This window comes from Bos javanicus, chromosome 6 (genome assembly GCF_032452875.1).
Source record: "Bos javanicus breed banteng chromosome 6, ARS-OSU_banteng_1.0, whole genome shotgun sequence".
Taxonomy (NCBI): Eukaryota; Metazoa; Chordata; class Mammalia; order Artiodactyla; family Bovidae; genus Bos; species Bos javanicus.
Window position 1 is genome coordinate 52,981,562 of NC_083873.1, and position 20,441 is coordinate 53,002,002.

Genomic DNA, 20,441 nt, shown 5'->3' on the forward strand with positions numbered 1-20,441 from the left:
TCATTAAGTGACTTATGCCAAATTACTAATTGTTGATAACACCACCCTTATGGCAGAAAGTGAAGAGGAACTAAAAAGCCTCTTGATGAAAGTGAAAGAGGAGAGTGAAAAAGTTGGCTTAAAGCTCAACATTCAGAAAACGAAGATCATGGCATCTGGTCCCATCACTTCATGGGAAATAGATGGGGGAAACAGTAGAAAGAGTGTCAGACTTTATTTTTGGGGGCTCCAAAATCACAGTAGATGGCGATGGCAGCCATGAAATTAAAAGACTCTTATTCTTGGAAGGAAAGTTATGACCAACCTAGATAACATATTGAAAAGCAGAGACATTACTTTGCCAACAAAATTCCGTCTAGTCAAGGCTATGGTTTTTCCAGTGGTCATGTATGGCTGTGATAGTTGGAGTGTGAAGAAAGCTGAGCTCCGAAGAATTGATGCTTTTTAACTATGGTGTTGGAGAAGACTCTTGAGAGTCCCTTCTAATGCAAGGAGATGCAACCAGTCCATCCGAAAGGAGATCATTCCTGGGTGTTCATTGGAAGGACTGATGCTAAAGCTGAAATGCCAATATTTTGGCCACCTCATGTGAAGAGTTGACTCATTGGAAAGACTCTGATGCTGGGAGGGATTGGGGGCAGGAGAAGGGGATGACAGAGGATGAGATGGCTGGATGGCATCACCGACTCAATGGACGTGAGTCTGAGTAAACTCTGGGTGTTGGTGATGGACAGGGAGGTCTGGCGTGCTGCGATTCATGGGGTTGCAAAGAGTTGGACACGGCTGTGTGACTGAACTAAACTGAACTGAACTGAACTAATTGTTGGAAGATAACAGATTGTAGACTGTTGCTTTGATTGGAGACAAATTATGGTCAGAGTTTGCGATTGCCTTTGCCAGTATTGTTTTTAACACAAACAGGTTTGCTGTGGTATTTATCATAATTTCACAAGCCAATAGTATACGGGGTAATATGTCCTATAAACCAATAAAGAAATAACATACTCTCAACAAATACTATATTAATCCTGATATTGTTTCAGGCCAGGGTAGATGACAGCAATAAAGCTCAAATTTAGTTAAAAGTGTACATTTACTATAAGTTTTTGTGTCTTGGACAGATGGCTTTGCCAACTGGGAGATAACTTTCAGCTGCCAGCACAAAAATAAAAGTTCCTTGTTACTACAGCATTACTGGGACTGATGGTTCTGGTGTTGGTGAGCAGGCTAGGATGCTCAGAGGGTCATGATTCCAGGGAACCGTGCCTGGCTTGTGCCACCACCAACAGAGAGTGCCTAACACAGGCAGGAACAAATAGATGTCCCTTGTCTTCCTGAGGCTGCCATACATTTTAACACTACTGCCAACCAAGAGCAGCTTTACTATGGCAGGAGCAAGTGTCTCAAGATTTCTGGAGAGCTAGATCAGCAGAGTAGCTTTGCCCTAAAGCAGATACTCCTCACAAACTCTCAGTGTTTATAGTCTAAGTGTCCCCTTGCCATGGCTGCTTCTTTACATATTCTTACTGAGATAAGTCTCCAGGCGGTCTCTTAGCAGCTGAACTACAAGTGCTTATGAAGGACAACAAATAAGATGATGCCATCATGACACAGCTTACTTCACTGTTGACCAAAATAACCTTTACTTCTAAAAATAAATTTTTGTTTATTTTTGTCACAAACGTGGAATAAAACAACTTTACTTGTCATAGACAAACAGATTTGGAATATCAAACCAAAACACAACTGTATTCTGATTGTGACTCTGCCACTGGTCATTCTTGTGACTTGGAAATCATTTTACTTTTACAAGCCTTAGTTATATGTGAAGGATAGGCTAGGATGATTCAGTAGTATCTAAAGGATTATATTACATTATATTATATAGAATTATATCAAATCCATCTTATGCTCATGACCCTTCACAGCTTCCCCTTTTCACTCAGAATAAAATAAAATGCTCTTAAAACAATTATCAGGTCCCCCTGTGATATGTCCGTATTTACTTGTCACAACTTGTCTCTGTCTACTACCCCTACCCCATGCCTACTGCCACTGCTGTGTTTACACTCCTAACTTCTCCAAAACTTTTATTTAAATACTACATTATAACTTAGGGCCATCTAGTTAAAGAAAGCAAGCATCCTTCTTTAAACTTACAGTTGCTGCCATCTGCTCTATATTTTCCCCATAACATCCATTGTGTCTGTAATATATGACCAAGAGTAAGACAAAGATGATGACTTAAGTAATTAACTTGATGATCATTATCTTACTTTTAAATGTATCATGCAGTGTAAATCATTGGAAAATTAGTGATTTGATCATCAAAAGGGTAGAAATTTGAGAAAGAAATATAATATGTAGATTGGCAAATTTAGAAAAATTACATAATTATCAATATTCAATTTAATTAGGGTTTAAAATTAGAATGGTACTTGGGATAGGTAATGTTCTTAAAAAATACACATGCATATCCCTAAGAAGCTATTTAAATAAACTTTGAGCAAATATTTCTCAATAAATTGGGTGTGATGTCTTGAAATACAGTCTCACTCAGCATTTGGATGAACTATTCTACTTAACCTAAAGTAGTTATTCAAATCTGAAGGTTCTAATAATTCCCTTGGCAAGCTGATTTAAGAAATAAATGAATTTACAAATATATTATTTAAATGACTATAAAATAATATTTTACAACTTTGAATGTTACACAAAATTTTGTAATTTTTATTTTGTTTGCTATTGGTTGCTGTTATGAATTAGTATTGTACATAAAGCTTTACATAAAGTCTTGGGAATTCTCTGGGACTCCAGTAGGTCCCATGGTTAGGATTCTGCGTTTTCACTGTCGAGGGCCCAGGTTCAATCCCTGGTCAGGGAACTAAGATCTCATAAGCTGTGTGGTGCAGTCCCCCCCGCCCCAAAGTTTTATGTAAATTGTAATTTCCACTAGTTAAGTTACTTCCAGAGAAGACAATGGCACCCCACTCCAGTACTCTTGCCTGGAGAATCCCATAGATCGGGGCGGCGGGGCGGGGGGGGGGCGGAGGGGGAGCCTAGTGGGCTGCAGTCCATGGGGTTGCGAAGAGTCGGACATGACTGAGCGACTTCACTTTGACTTTTCACTTTCATGCATTGGAGAAGAAAATGGCAACCCACTCCAGTGTTTTTGCCTGGAGAATCCCAGGGACAGCGGAGCCTGGTGGGCTGCCGTCTATGGGATTGCACAGTGTCGGACACGACTGAAGTGACTTAGCAGTAGCAGTAAGTTACATCAGGAGGGCAACTGGACTAAAATGCACACATCAAACTAAAGTTTCACTTCTCTGAACACTTGAATAGTTACATATCCATCAGCAGCACATGGCAATGCTTATTTCCCCATAATTAATATTTTATGTGGTGAATTATATGTTTTTTAAATAATATGTAACCATAATTAGAAAAAAGACAAGCTGTTACATTTCAGTCTAAGTGTTAAACCTTAAGCTAGTTTTATGTGAAACTGGGTCAATCCAATAAAGAAAGCTGGTTGAGTAATTCTGTGTCTCCACCCTGTTCTCAACCCTCTTTTCTTATCATCAGTCCTCTCCTGCCCTGTACACACACACACACACACATACATGATAAAAAAATATGATCCATTCTATCAGAGATTTCACTTAACATTGATTGTACTGGAAATGGGTGAACTTAGATCTGACAAAATTGTAAAATTCCTGGATAATTTGCCTAATAAGAGTGATTTTATCTATTCTTTTTTTTTCTATTTCTGTTTAAAATAGGATCACCAAAAAATTCTGTTAAGCCATTTCAAACTTATGAAGTACTCTATAATTTATCTTATTGTGTATTATTATCACATTTGAAGTCTAGCTTTAAACTCTAGCTGTCTAGATAAAAATGAAACTCACAGAGATGAAGTGCCCTCCAAAACAATAATAGCCAAACTCAGAATTCTCAGAACTTTAAAGATGTGCATGTATACCCAGAATCATTAGTTTTAAGATATACATGAATTTTTAGATGATGGTTAAAATCCCCACAGATTTAAGTAAAAGATATCATTCAGCATGCTTGTTAAGAGGTAGAAAAAGCAATAGAACAAAAACAATGCTGAATTAAAACTAGAAAAGAATTGGATATCTGCCAATTTTGCCTTTTTTTAAATTTTATTTTGAGGAAAAAAAGATACCAAGTTAATTATACTGATCTATGCAACCCAGAGAGAAATTGGCCCTTAAATCTAATTCTCCTGACTTGAGTCCAAATACTCTTATTGTATGCTACATACAGTGTATTAGTTTATAGAAAAAAGTGTGTATATTATTAAATTCTAACCATACAAATCTGTAAAGAGGAGCCACAGATAATTCCAGGTATCATTTTAAAGGATTTTTTTTTCCAAAAAAAGCCAAAAATTAAATAATAATCCCCCAAATTCTCATTTGAGTGTTTTCAAAGACGTCCATTTGGATTGAGAATGTAACAATATTCTCATGGTTTTTAAATCATTTCACACATCTAAATTTTGCTGCCTTAAGGATAGCATGTCATTACCTAGAGAATTGTATCAATTACCAAGTTTCAATTGATAATATGCTAATACGTTTTAATGCCCTAAGGAAAGCTACCTCTCATTTCTCTTCCTGATAACAAATAAGCAAGGGTCAAATGGGAAGAAAAAAATGTATCCCAGGCATAAATCCTGCTGTAACTCAAAATCAAATGGATCTCTTTGAAAGAGTCATTTACCAAAGACCAGAGACTTGTCTAGATATGTTACAGTCACAGTCAAGCTGACTATTATATAAGAAGTAGTCTAATTTTTTTCATTTTTGATTTTACGTTGGAGTATAGTTGATTTACCATGCTGTACTTAGTTTCAGGTATACAGCAACATGATTTAGTTATATATGTGTATGTATATATATATATATATATACACACACATATACATGAAGTGAAGTGAAGTCGCTCAGTCATGTCCGACTCTTTGTGACCCCATGGACTGTAGCCTACCAGGCTCCTCCCTCCATGGGATTCTCCAGGCAAGAGTACTGGAGTGGGGTGCCTTCTCCAGGGGATCTTCCCAACCCAGGGATCGAACCTGGGTCTCCCGCATTGCAGGCAGACGCTTTAACCTCTGAGCCACCAGGGAAGCCATATATATACACATATATATATGTGTGTATATATTCATTTTCAGATTCTTTTCCCATGTAGGTTACTACAGAATATTGAGTAGAGCTCCCTGTGCTATACAGTAGGTCCTTTTGATTATCTATTTTATATATAATACTGTGTATATGTTAATGCCAACTTCCTAATTTATTCCTTCCCACCCTGCCACCTTTCCCCTTTGGTAACTATAAGCTTGTTTTTTAAGTCTGTGAGTCTGTTTCTGTTTTGTACGTTTTTGTATTTTTTTTTTTTAGATTCCACAAATAAGTGATATCATATGATATTTGTGTTTGTCTTGCTTCACTTAGTATGACAATCTCTAGGTCTATCCATGATGGTCAAATGGTATTATTCCATTGTTTTATATAGCTGAGCAATGTTCCATTATATATACATACATACTACATTTTTATCCATTTTTCTATTGTTGGAAATTTAAGTTACTTCCATGTCTTCACTATTGTAAATTATGCTGCAATGGTCATTAGGGTGCATGTATACTTTCAGAATATGATTTTCTTCTGCTATATAGCCAGGAGTGGGATTGCTGAATCATAAGATAGCTCTATTTTTATTTTTTTAAGGAACCTCCATACTATTGTCCACAGTAGCTGTATCAATTTATATTCCCATCAAAATGTAGGAGGGTTCCCTTTTATCTACACTCTCTCTAGCATTTATTGTTTATAGACTTTTTGATGATGGCCATTTTGACTAGTGTGAAGCAATACCTCACTGTAGTTTTGATTTGCATTTCTGGTGTGCCGCGATTCATGGGGTTGCAAAGAGTCAGACACGACTGAGCGACTGATCTGATCTGATCTGAATGATTAGTGATTTTGAGCATCTTTTCATGTGCTCTTTGGCTATCTGTATATCTTCTTTGGAGAAATGTCTATTTATATCTGCCCATTTTTTAATTGGGTTATTTGGTTTGTTATTGAGCTGCATGAGCTGATTGTATATTTCAGAGATTAATCTCTTTTCAGTCACATCATTTACAAACACTTTCTTCTATTCCATGGGTTGTATTTTCATTTTCTTTATGGTTTCCTTTGCTATTCAAAGGGCTTCCCTGATAGCTCAGTTGGTAAAGAATCCACCTGCAACGCAGGAGACATGGTTCAATTCCTGTGTTTGGGGAGAATCATGTTAGAAGAATGTCACAAGCAAAACGCTTAGTCATAAGTCTGGGGAAACTTTGTAGACTAATAATGAATATTAGAACAAAAGAGAGTTTTTGAAACAAAACTTGTGAGAAATTAAACTGTGAATACTGATAATGGTTAGACTTTTCAGTGTGTTATTGTGTTAGTTACTGTGCTGTGTAGTTTGGATTTTGTGTAATAGGTAGTATAGGACTACTGAAAAGTTCCAAATATGAGAGTGACATATTTAAAGTTTTTCTTTAGGAAGAAAAGTCTAGCAAGACCAACAGAGAGGTAGTAGAAGCCTATACAAATTACCTGAGTCCCGTAATTCAGATAAAGTTTCATAGCAATGTAAGGCTTAGGTAAAGATTTTAGGGTGTTTAGCTTTACCAGGAAGCCCTTACAAAAATTGTTGCAGAAGAGGGACTTGCTTTTGTTGACCCCAGTTCTTGCAGAGGTGCCTAAAGTTTTGGCTGAAGAGTGAAAATATGATAAATAAGGAACCTAGTAGTTTTCCTATTTATTATTTAATTTCATTCACTCATTAATTTATGAGTTTACTTTTACAATCTTTTTTTGAGTATCCATAATGTACTGGGAATATTGTGCATGGTAAGTATACATAATAAGTAAAACATGATATCCTGTACCAGAGGTACAGAATTCACACAAGGTTTCTTCAGTGGGATCAAGAAAAAAGAGAAGTATGCATAGAAGCAAGAGGCAGAGATAAGACTGATTCACTGTGCCTCTAGGAAGGAAAGAAAAGGAAGATCCTTATCTCCTAAAAACAGAGTAAAAACTTAGCAAAGGCAGAAGGGGTAAAAATAACTCCTGGGGAAAAAAATCAGATGGGTGGAAAACCAAGATTGTAGGAGAGGGCATTACAAGTGAAGGGAATCACAGGGACAAATGTTTGTATTTCAAATGTGAAAGGATATTGGGTTTGTTTATGACAAATGTTGAGGAAATGGAAAATAAAACTTTTCAAAGAAAGTATTGATAATGCATGATGACTAACTCCTCCCTAACAAACCCAAACACAATGAAGCAAAAGTTTTCCTATGTCTATGTAAGTCACTGCCTTCAACCTACACTTGGAAGTATAAAGACTAGGTCATGAAGAGGTATATTAGGCATGGAAATTTAAATGTGAGACTTAATCATGTAGAGAAGTAGCAGAAGGAAGTAAAAAGTTATGTGTAGAATCAAGTATTTTTAAATTATATCCTTCCTCCCACTGTCAAAAAGGCTGGAATAAAATGAGGTGAAATTTCTAACTAAACTTGGAAATAGATGAGCTATATCTCATTTTATATTATTGTATTTTATTTTCCTTTTTTAACTCAAAAAATTGCCAACATCCACTGGATCATCAAAAAAGCAAGAGAGTTCCAGAAAAACATCTATTTCTGCTTTATTGACTATGCCAAAGCCTTTGACTGTGTGGATCACAATAAACTGTGGAAAATTCTAAAAGAGATGGGAATACTAGACCACCTAACCTGCCTCTTGAGAAACCTGTATACAGGTCAGGAAGCAACAGTTAGAACTGGACATGGAACAACAGACTGGTTCCAAATAGGAAAAGGAGTACGTCAAGGCTATATATTGTCACCCTGCTTATTTAACTTATATGCAGAGTACATCATGAGAAATGCTGGGCTCGAGGAAGAACAAGCTGGGGTCAAGATTGCCTGGAGAAATATCAATAAGCTCAGATATGCAGATGACACCACCCTTATGGTAGAAAGTAAAGAAGAACTAAAGAGTCTCTGGATGAAAGTGAAAGAGGAGAGTGAAAAAGATGGCTTAAAGCTCAACACTCAGAAAACTAAGATCATGGCATCCAGTCCCATCACATCATGGGAAATAGATGGGGAAACAGTGGCTGACTTTATTTTTCTGGCTCCAAATCACTGCAGATAGTGATTGCACCCATGAAATTAAAAGACACTTACTCCTTAGAAGAACAGTTATTATCAACCTAGACAGCATATTCAAAAGCAGAGACATTACTTTGCCAACAAAGGTCCATCTAGTCAAGGCTATAGTTTTTCCTGTGGTCATGTATGGATGTGAGAGTTAGACTATAGAGAAAGCTGAGTGCCGAAGAATTGATGCTTTTGAACTGTGGTGTTGGAGAAGACTCTTGAGAGTCCCTTGGACTGCAAGGAGATCCAACTAGTCCATCCTAAAGGAGATCAGTCCTGGATGTTCACTGGAAGGACTGATGTTGAAGCTGAAACTCCAATACTTTGGCCACCTGATGCAAAGAGCTGACTCATTTGAAAAGACCCTGATGCTGGGAAAGAATGAGGGCAGGAGGAGAAGGGGATGACCGAGAATGAGATGGTTGGATGGCATCACTGACTCAATGGACATGGGTTTGTGTGGACTCCAGGAGTTGGTGATGGACAGGGAGGCCTGCTGTGTTGTGGTTCATGGGGTCGCAAAGAGTTGGACACGACTGAGCAACTGAACTGAACTCAAAAAAATATTGAGATTATTACTATTTTATTTTCTAAATGCACCTCTACATTTATTTGTTATATTATTATCTTTTGATTGTAAATGTATCCCTTTTAAAATTTATACTTCAGCCTAGAATTTCCACATGATGGCAAAGTAGGAAGACTCTAAACTCACCTCTTCTCACAGGCATGCCAACGTTACAGCTACTTACAGAGCCACTTTCTGTGAGAATGACCTGAAGAGTCACAGAAAAATATTTCTGCAACTAAAGATATAAACAAAGTGCTACTACAGGATAAGTGGGATGGGCAGAGATGCAGTATAATTAAGACCCATACCCCCTGGGTTATTGACCCACAAAGGAGAGGAATATTACAAACACAGAGATCCTTCCAGAGCAGCAAGGGGTCCAGGCCCTATGTTGGGGTCCCTTGCTTGGGGATTCTGCACCAAGAAGTCAAACCCCCAGAATGTCTGGCTTTGAAACCCACTGGGGCTTATGTTCAGTATAGCAATAGGGCTATAGGAAACAGATCACTGTTTAAGGGCATGCCCAAATTTTCACATGGTATGCATCCCAGTGCAGAGGCATTAGTTTAAAAGGATCCTGGGCCAGATCAACTTGTTTATCTTGGAGAGCCTTCTGTAAAGGTAGGAAGCAGTTAAGTTAGGACTCCCACTGAGTACAGAGATGCTGGTGGCAACCATTTTGGGGAGGTTGTTTTACTGCAATGTTCCAAGGCCCACTTTGGAATCCTCCCTCTAAATCTATTAATGCCAAGGACATGACCTCATTCAGTAGTGGGCCAGCATTGATAAACCTTTAGCTAGGCACATCTGGCTAAGAAAAAGAAAGTGAGAATCCAAAAAATAAAATCAGCAAAGAAAGAGTAGCTCCAAATGACAGCACAGAAATACACAGGATTACAGGAGATAAATATAAATATTTACATACAAATAAAATGGACAAATCCTAGAAATGTACAATCTTGCATGACTGAATGAAGGACAAATATAAAGTATGAACAGCTCATTTACAGTAATGAAATTAAATCAATAATGAAGTAACCTCCCACAAACAAAAGTCTAGAACCAGATGGCTTCACATGTGAATTCTACCAAACATTTATTGAAAAATCATCTAAACTGTTCCAAAAAATTGCAGAAGTAACTCATCCCAACTCACTTGATGAGGTCAGTATCACACTCCTACCAGTATGAAATACAGGCTAATCTCACTGATGAACATAGATGCAAAATTTCTTAAAGAAGAATTAGCAGCCAAATTTAACAATATGTTAAATGATCATACACCATGGTCTAGTGGAATATATCCTAAAGATGCAAGGGTGTTTCAATATTTACTATCAATGCCTTCCATCATAGTAACAAACTGAAGAATAAGAATCATATGATCATATGATCATCTCAATAGATGCAGAAAAATCTTTTGAGAAAATTTAACATCAACTTATAAAATCTCTCAACAAGGTGGGTCTAAAAGGAACATATTTCAACATAATAAGAACCATATATGATAAATTTATAGCCAATATTATACTTAATGATAAAAAGCTGAAAGTATTGGATTGGCCAAAAGATTAGCTCAGTTTTTTTTGTAAGATCTTGACTAACCCAATATTTCTCTAAAATCAGGAATCAGACAAGGATGCCCACTCTTACCGCTTTTATTCAATATAGTTTTGGAATTACTAGCTAGTAATCAGAGAAGATAAAAGGAATCCAAACTGGAAAGGAAGAAGTAAAATTTTAAGAGTCTGCAGATGACATAATATAATATATGTGTGTTATGTGTTAGTCACTCAGTCGTGCCTGACTCTTTGCGACCCCACAGACTGCAGCCCACTAGGCTCCTCTGTCAGTGAGATTTTCCAGGAAAGGATACTAGAGTGGGTTACCATTTCCTTCTCCAGGGGATCTTCCCAACCCATGATCGAACCCGGGTCTCCTGCATTGCAGGCAGATTCTTTACCAACTGAGCTACAAGGGAAGCCCTAACATAATATATAGAAAATCCTAAAGACACACCTATAAAACTATTGTGTGTATGTTAGTTGCTCAGTCATGTCAGGCTCTTTGTGACCCTGTGGACTGTAGCCCACCAGCTCCTCTGTCCATGGAATTCTTCAGGCAAGAATACTGGAGGGGGTTGGTTGCCATTTCCTTCTCCAGGGGGTCTTCCCGACCTCATGGAACATCATGCAGGCAGATGCTTTACCATCTGAGCTACTAGGGAAGCCCCTAATAAAACTATTACACTACAAATTCAATAAAATTGCAAAATATAAAATCAATACACATAAATCTGTTATTTTCTATGTACCAACAGCAAACTTTCAGAAAAAGAATTTTAAAAATTCTTTTATAATTGTGCCAAAAAGAATTAATACCTAGGGGTAAATCTCACCAAGGAAATAAAAGATGTATACTCTGAAAACTATAGAGATTAATGAAAGAAATTGAAGATGACATAAGTAAATGGAAACATACATTCCTTGTGGATTAGAAGAATTAATATTATTAAATGACCATACTCCAAGGCAATCCTCCAATTCACTGCAATCTCTATCAAAATACCAATAGCATTTTTCATAAAATTAGAACAAATAATCTTAAAATCTTTATGGAATTACATAAGACTCTTAATAGCCAAAACAAACCTGAAAACAAAGAATAAAGCCGGAGGTATCATGCACCCTGTCTTCAAACTTTAAAGTTATCAAAATAGTATGGTACTGGCACAAAAACAAACACATAAATTAAAGGAAAAGAATAGAGAACACAAATTAAGCCCACTCTTATATGGAGAGTACATCTATAACAAAGGAGTTAGGCATATACGATGGAAGAAAGATAGCTTGTTCAGTAAGTGGTATTGGGAAAACTGGACAGTTAGATGCAGGAGACTCAACCTGTACCACTTTTTTACCCAACATGCAAAAATAAATTCAAAATGAATTAAAGTCTTGGTTTTATGGCTGCTAGGTATGTGACATCCCCGATCAGGGATCAAACACACACCCTCTGTATTAGAAGGCAAAGTCTTAACCACTGAACCTCCAGGGAAGTAAGTCCCTAGACTTACTTTCTTACTTGAGTAAGATAGCATAAATGTAAGACAGCAGACTAAACTCATTCTGAACATTGACCAATACACCATCTGATGTAGAATAAACCCCATTAAACAAATATAGCTCTTTCTAACCTGAAAATGCATGGTGCCTACCTAATCCCATACTAAATTATAACTAAAGGGATTAACCTGTCTTGATAGATGCTGATCAAATATTCTTATAGTTAATTACAACTTGTAAGGGATATTAGAGACCTCTACACAAATGCAGCATAAGTAGATGTATCAGTATTTTGTTTAAAATGTTTAATGCAGCTGATTTGCTTTTCAGTTGCTGAATTTTGCTTTTGACTACAGTCTTTCAGTTTCCTTAAGAATGCCTCCATGAATTAGGTGTGTAGCTTCTGCTACTAAAACCTAAATTAGAGGAGCAGATGGAATTTGTAGCACATTTGTGCTTTGCTCATGAATGAGGATTCATGTTGACCGGGAAAACAAAAGATAGATGACCAGGAATTCCTGCTGTAAATTTAACTTTTGATATGGTCTTTGGTAAGTCACCTAACTTCACAGGAGTGGTGAAGTCAAGAGGGAAAGGTATTGGTTTTCTCTCTCTCAGGTGCTGGTGTGAAATAATCATTGAGGTTTTTGAATAGAGGTAGGAAGAGGCTATTTCATTACAAGTAAAGAGAGCAAATTTCTGTGTTTGTAATATTAATCTACCCTATGAAAATCAAAGCTTTTATTTTCTTCTCAGAACATGTATACCTCAATTCTACTGCAATTAATATAAAAAGCCGAGTTTTCTATGAAAATACTTTAAAAAGTCAGTTTTAGCTTGAATGTTAGAAATAAAAGAAACTTCAGAGTCAGTGGTTTTCTTTGCCACACAACGTCCCTTCTAAAATAAAGTTTTTTCTTTAATTTAATTCAGGTAAAATAAGGTTTGTCTCATTTGCTTTAGAAACATGAGAAAGAACACCATGACTTTGCTTCCCTTTTGATCTCTAGTTGTAGCTCCAGATACAGTTTTTGGGTACAAATGTGGATGTAATTAATTGGAGATTTGAGAAAGAAAGCATTTTCTGAATCAATATTGACATATATGTAAACTATTATCACCATTTTACCATTTTATCCTAAATTTATCTTAAATAGAACTAAGCTATTTTGCAAAGATAACATTTGCTTATTGGTCACTCATTTTGTGCTTTGTATTCCTTATCTCTCTCTTTCTTAATTCTAAAATACTCAATGGTTTCTTTATGTTTCTTAACTCATTTCTATTATTTCCTTCTTCCTTTCTCCTAAAAAAAAATCCTCCCATCAATGTTATCATTCTTGACGGGAGTAGAAAATATAAATTTCTTGATTTCTTCTTTAGGCCTAGCCATAGGACTGAAGTAGAATTCTCGGACAGATAACAGAGAGAAGCATTATTTTTTTCTCAATATTTGCCCAGTACAAAAAGTGAGTGAGTAGCTTGGTCATTTCAGTCATTATGCTTATGAGGGAAAGAGAAAGGTGGAGGGGAAGAGGAAGGAAAGAAGAGAGGATGCACAGGTGATGTTTCAGATCAGATCAGATCAATCGCTCAGTCGTGTAGGACTCTTTGCGATCCCATGAATCGCAGCACGCCAGGCCTTCCTGTCCATCACCAACTCCCGGAGTTCACTCAGACTCACGTCCATTGAGTCAGTGATGCCATCCAGCCATCTCATCCTCTGTCATCCCCTTCTCCTCCTGCCCCCAATCCCTCCCAGCATCAGGGTCTTTTCCAATGAGTCAACTCTTCGCATGAGGTGGCCAAAGTACTGGAGTTTCAGCTTTAGCATCATTCCTTCCAAAGGTGATGTTTGGTATCCCGCAAATTTTATTTCATTGTTGATTGATTGCTATGTTTTCAGATGTGACTACTGGTGTTTTGAACAGCAGCCTTTACAAGTGGCCACTGTACAAATTAAGGAAAGGAAAATGAATCTTCTTATTGAAAGGGTAAGAAATAAAAATCCTCAATGATATAAAACCTCAAAGTGACAACTGCCATTACAAAACAAAAAATTATTTATTTCTAGTAAATCTCAGTATGAGGATTTTGGATCACATATAATCTTTTCAATTAAATCAAATCCCTTATAATTATACAGTGAAGGTGATGAATAGATTCAAAGGATTAGATCTGGTAGACAGAATGCCTGAAGAACTATGGACTAGAAATCAGTTCAAGAAAATTGGAGATACCAAGGGAGCATTTCATGTAAAAATGGGCACCATAAAGGACAGAAATGGCAAGGACATAACAGAAGCAGAAGAGCTTAAGAAGAAGTGGCAAGAATACACAGAAGAACTATACAAGAAATGTCTTAATGACCCAAATAACCATTATGGTGTGGTCACTCACCTAGAGCCAGACATTCAGGAGTGTGAAGCCAAGTGATCCTTAGGAAGCATTACTATGAACAAAGCTAATGGAGGTGATGGAATTCCAGCTGAGCTATTTCAAATCATAAGAGATGATGCTGTTAAAAGGCTGCACTGTATATGCCAGCAAATTTAGAAAACTCAGCAGTGGCCACAGGAGTGGAACAGTCTTTTTTTATTATGGTCCCAAAGAAAGGCAATGCCAAAGAATGTATAAAATACAGTACAATTACTTTCATTTCACATACTAAAAAGGTAATTCTCAAAATCCTTCAAGCTAGGCTTCAGCAGTATGTGAAACGAGAACTTCCAGATGTACAATCTGGATTTTGAAAAGGCAGAGAAACTAGAGATCAAAATGCCAACATCCACTGGGTCATAGAAAAAGCAAGGCAATTCCAGAAAAATATCTGCTTCATTGAATATGCTAAAGCCTTTGACTACGTGATTTATAACAAACAATGGAAACTTTTTACAGAGATGAGAATAACAGACTACCTTACCTGCCTCCTGAGAAACCTGTATGCAAGTCAAGAAGCTACAGTTAGAACTGGACAAGCAACAACTGACTGGTTCAAAATTGGGAAAGGAGTACGTCAAGACTGTATATTGTCACCCTGCTTGTTGAACTTTGCAGAGTATGCCATGCTGGGCTGGATACATCACAAGCTGAAATCAAGATTTCTGGGAGAAATATAAACAACATCAGATATGTGGATGATACCACTCTAATCGCAGAAAGTGAAGAGGAACTAAAGAGCCTCTTGATGAGGTTGAAAGAGAAGAGTGAAAAAGCTGGCTTAAAACTCAACATTTGAAAAACTAATATCAGGGTATCTGGTCCCATCACTTCATGGCAAATAGGCGGGTAAAAAGTGAAAATAGTGACAGATTTTATTTTCTTGGGCTTCTTAATCACTGGGGATGGTGACTGCAACCATGAAATTAAAAGATGCTTACTCTTTGGAAGTAAGGCTATGACAAACCTAGATAGCATATTAGAAAGCAGAGACATCACTTTGCCAACAAAGGTCTGTATAGTTATAGCTATGGGTTTTCCAGTAGTCATGTATGGATGTGAGAGTTGGATCATAAAGAAGGATGAGCACTGAAGAACTGATGGTTTTGAATTGTGTGCTGAAAAAGACTCTTGAGAGTCCCTTGAGGATCAAGTCAATCAATCCCAAAGGAAATCAACCCTGAATATTCATTTGAAGGACTGATTCTGAAGCTTCAATGCTTTAGACACCTGATGTGAAGACCTGATTCATTGGAACAGACCTGATGCTAGGAAAGATTGAGGGCAGGAGGAGAAGCGGGTGACAGAGGATAAGATAGTTGGATGGTATCACCTACTCAATGGACATAAGTTTGAGCAACCCCTGGGAGATCGTAAGGACAGGGAACTCCTATTGTGCTTCAGTCCATGGGATCACAAAGAGTTAAAAATGACTTGGTGACTGAACAACAACAATATTTTCAGTAACAGACAAATATACTAATTATGACAATGGTTATCATCTACTGAGAAAAACATAGAAATAAAAATATGAGCATGCTGATATAAAATGGAAAAACTGTCTAAGTGAATATGTTTTTGCACTTAATGAGTTTTGAAATTTAGTTATAAGAATGTATTCGATTTTTTATTTACTGTTAAAATTAAAGGAATACTGGTATTTTATGGAAGAAATTAATGTTATATATAAGCAACTATCTTTAAGGTTTATATTTCTAAACTTTTACACTTTATGCTGTGTCTTTTATTCTGAAGATTAATGTTTTATGACTTTATAGTTTGTTGCAATTTCTAAATTGGTTCATATTCTAAATCATGGTAAAGATGCTTGGCTTCTGAGCCTTGAAGGCTTGTTCCAGTTTATAGAACAAAGCTGTTTTCATGCCTCTAGAACACTGTATTATTTTGCATTTTTACACCACGTTTAGAATTTTACCAAAAACTTTCAGAGGATGATTTCAAAGTGTTTCGCCACATGGTTATTCCTCATATAACATAACTAGCCAAATGCAAGTTAGGATTTGGTTTTCTATATATTGCAAATAATATATACTTTGTATTGATCCTAGAGAAATAGAAATATAAAAAGAGGGACAGAGTTTTTTCATATATGAAATTTACCTAATATTTGTGTACTTTTCACCAAACTTTATCGAAAATTTAATTTAATTTTAAATGCAAATAATTATGTAATGTAAAATGTAGGTAAAATAAATAACTATGTAAATGATTCTCTATTCTGCTTGTTTTACTTACCATTACTGAACTTTCTCATTGCATTGTTTTAAAATCTATGTATAGTCATTTTATTGATGAGAAAAATCTCAATACACGGAGAAAAATAATGAAACTATATCCTTTCATTAAGATGTAATATGCCTCTGATTTTTTATTATTTTGCAAATTATGTTAAAATAACATATATTGTATATGAATGCTTTTTATACTAATTGGAAATATTTTTAGAATTTATATATGTCTTAGTCTTAATGTCTAGAATAAAAGAAATCTACATAACTTAGGTGATGTTTTAACTGAAGGTATAATTTGCCCAGGCAGTAAATGAGAGGAATTGGAGGTGATGCTGAGAAAAAGTGATGGTAAATCAAATGAAGCTATAGCTAAGTTTTGATTATATGGTACATTCTGAATAGGACCTATGGAACCAGTCTTGAAATAGTTCATCAGAGGAGAAAAAAATTTTTCTTTCCTCTGTCTCTTAATGGCTAGTATTTATTTTGTGAACTGTTCATTTCAAACTATTCATGGCTATAATCAGCTACTCCTTCTGAGATAAGGCCAAGAATCCAGGTCTCATGCTCTCTGGTGTACTATTTTATTAGAATCCAGAAGTGGTTCATGCCAGATCAATCTGGAGCTTACTAAGTACCGGGATTCACTATGCTGTAACTTTCACCATAGTAGGTATCTTAGAAGCCATGCAAGGGATCTAGCACTCATATGATGCAGTTAAGGTAAGTAACTGTGCTATGAAAAAAGCTAGTAACCAAAGATAAGGGAAATAGTCTCAAACAGCCTATGAGTGTATTGATACTTAGCAAAGAAATCTGACATCAAATATACACTTGTCCTGAAACACCAACACATCTGATAAAACTTTTGACTCTTAACTCAATACAAACTGACATATTTCTTTTAAAAATGTAGATTTTTCTCTACAGGTATAAGTAATAAATAAATGTATTCAGCATTTTTATTAAATCAATCCATTTATTTCTAGATCAACCCCAAATTTTCTTAAATAGCATTGTTTAATTAAATTTGCATTTTTATTACTAGAGAGGTTTAAAATTATTCATGTTTATTCATCTGGACTTTTGACTGCTCCACATCTATGTAAATATTTCCCCAAATTATTTAAATATGCTTTTCCTGTCAGTCTAAAAAATATAAAATTAAAACAAAAGGAAAATATTCAAACACACAGAGATCTATTTAAATCAACTTTAATTTCTCTTTGAATCAAATTTCACCAAAGAGTTTTATGTAAATATCAAATACAATAACAACAAGTATAATTAAATATTACACTCTTAGGACTATGCTTTAAAAAATGTACAATGACAATATGAAAAATTTCACTACTATCAAAACACTCAAAAAAATAAAAAGCAAATGGAAAGTCCAACCATGTTCTTGAATTGCAGTACTCAACATAATAAAGATGGCGACATTTTAAAAAATTTATGATGGCAACATTTTTAAAAATTTAATGTATAAACTTTTATTAAAAATAAGTTCCAAATAGCTAGAAACTGCACTGTGGCATTGTAAACAGCCACCAAATCTCAGTGGCTTCCAACAATAATAATTTATTTTATACTCATAGGTCTGTAGATAGGTTGTGGTTTGGTTGCTCTCAGCTGGTCTTAGCTTTTAGACTGAATTAAGACCTTGAATAGATCTAGGTGTCTTTATCCTAGACCTAAGCTGATGGAATCAAGGCTACCTAAGTTATATCTTCACAAAGTAGACATTAAAAACTCAAGAAGGGTCTCATAAGACTTGAGTCAGAACTTGCTCTCTTACTTCTCTGTACAGTCATGCAATTAAATCAAGTTATACAGCCAGGCTTAGTGATGGGCAATTTTATTCCACTCACAGTAAATAATGAGAAAGGCAGAGACAGAAGGAAGAACTCGGAGCAAAAATATTCTTCAACACATAACTTCTTTATCCTTTGTGTTTTGCTTACAAGTTTTACTTTAGTCACCTCTTATATTTTTCTTTATTTCTAAAGCTTGCAAAGCTTATTCTTGCCCCTAAAACATTATACATGTTTTCTGCTCTGTAACAAGTCCATGTTTTCTATCTGCTGGTTATTTTTCAAGTTTCTACTGATTACCATTTTATTATTACTAGTCTTACTAATGGCCAATATTCTTATATGATCTTGTTGTCTTATTTCATAGCTAATATCATGATGGCATCTAAGTAATTTACCAATAGTAATTATTTGTTTAATTTTATTGTTATTGCTATAACAACAGTTTTGTTATAGCCAAATGAATTGTTTACATCCCTTGAGCTTATCTCAAAGTCTATCATAAAGTGAGTTCTCAGTAGGCATATACTGAAATAATACATGACATCATTTATATTCTTTCTTTTAGGAATTATCTTTCTAGATCTTTCTCCAATTGTTATTGGGTATCCTTGCTATTCTTATCAATCATTATGTACTCTATACATAAGTATATTATCTATCCATTATATAAATATATAACACATATAAATATATATACAAAAATATGTGTTATTCCATCCACTGAAATTTGTTGTTTCTTTTCATTTTTGTTTCTTTGTCTTGCTTTTGATAATTATACAATTTTTATACAGGGGAAATTTTGAGGAGATAAGATATCTGAAATTGTAAATACAAGAAATTAAAGAAAGCAAAAAGTAAAGATTCTTTTACAACAAATACTTACTAGAGTATAGCCAAATATCAGAGTAAATACCATATAGTAATCCAAAATACAAAGAATATAAGATAAATAATTAAAATAAAGATATTCATTAACTGGACATTAGTTCCAAATGGATATGGACTGCAGAATATTAAATTTGTTATGTCTGGAGAAAGCTGATTCTCCTGGGTTATGATCCAAGAAAACTTTTGATTGTGCAACTTCTGTCATTCTTTGTGGTCAGTTAACTTTTTAAGGATTTTCTTTTTCTTTTCTTTGTTGATGCAAGTATTTGTTTTAGAGAATGGATTTAGAGAATGGATTTCCTCTGTGTAGAGGAGGAAAAGTTTAGGCTTGATGCTAGGGAGTCTGCCCAGAAATGTTAAGTACAGGTGTTTGATATGATGAGCATCAAAGGCTATATTCCTTTCACTTTTATTACATTTCATTTTATTTTTCAGTGGTGATGGGTTGGGGGATCTAGATTGGAAAGAGCTAGAGGTAACAATGGAGTTCATATAATTTTTAGGAAAATATCTCCCTTTGCGTAAAATTTGGATTGGAATTCTACTTATTTTCAAATGGAAGACTATTATCATATGGTCAATAAATTCTCTAAATGACTAGAGCAAGTCTTATATGCTTTATTTTACAAAGTTACTTCAGGATAATAAGGAGACATGCATACTTGGGGAATGAACACAAGTTGCTTTCCCCAAGCATTGCTCATAATGCAGACAAAACATATCTCCATGAACTTGAAAAACTATGAATTTTGATGGTGTTATAAATTTTATCTATTTGAACTCTAAAAGGAATCATATTTTTCCCCTTTTTAACTTTAGTGTTGCATAAGAGTCTCTAAAAGTTACAAACTTGCTTATTTTATTTCTCCCTTTAAAATATTTCACTTGTTTCTCGTCTCCTTCAAAAAATAAATCAGTATTACAATATACAAAATCTTTCATGATCTAGAGAACCTCTATACCTGCCTTACTTATGTTTTTCTATGCCCTTGGTCATAAATATTTAGTTTGTTGTCTATGTTGTCTCATATAATGAACTGAAGTAACTGTAGGTTCCCTTATGAATACATATTCCCTGGCTCCCATATCTTCATGAAAAAATATGTAGGGTGCTCCTATTGAAAAATGTACATTGCT

General features: G+C 35.3%; 1 non-coding gene across 1 annotated transcript; it reads right to left on the minus strand.

The window, feature by feature from the left end:
* Nucleotides 1-5,092: 5,092 nt before the first annotated feature.
* Nucleotides 5,093-5,164, minus strand: TRNAC-GCA (transfer RNA cysteine (anticodon GCA)). The gene has a single exon. It is a non-coding gene; the product is annotated as a tRNA-Cys (tRNA).
* Nucleotides 5,165-20,441: the final 15,277 nt, after the last annotated feature.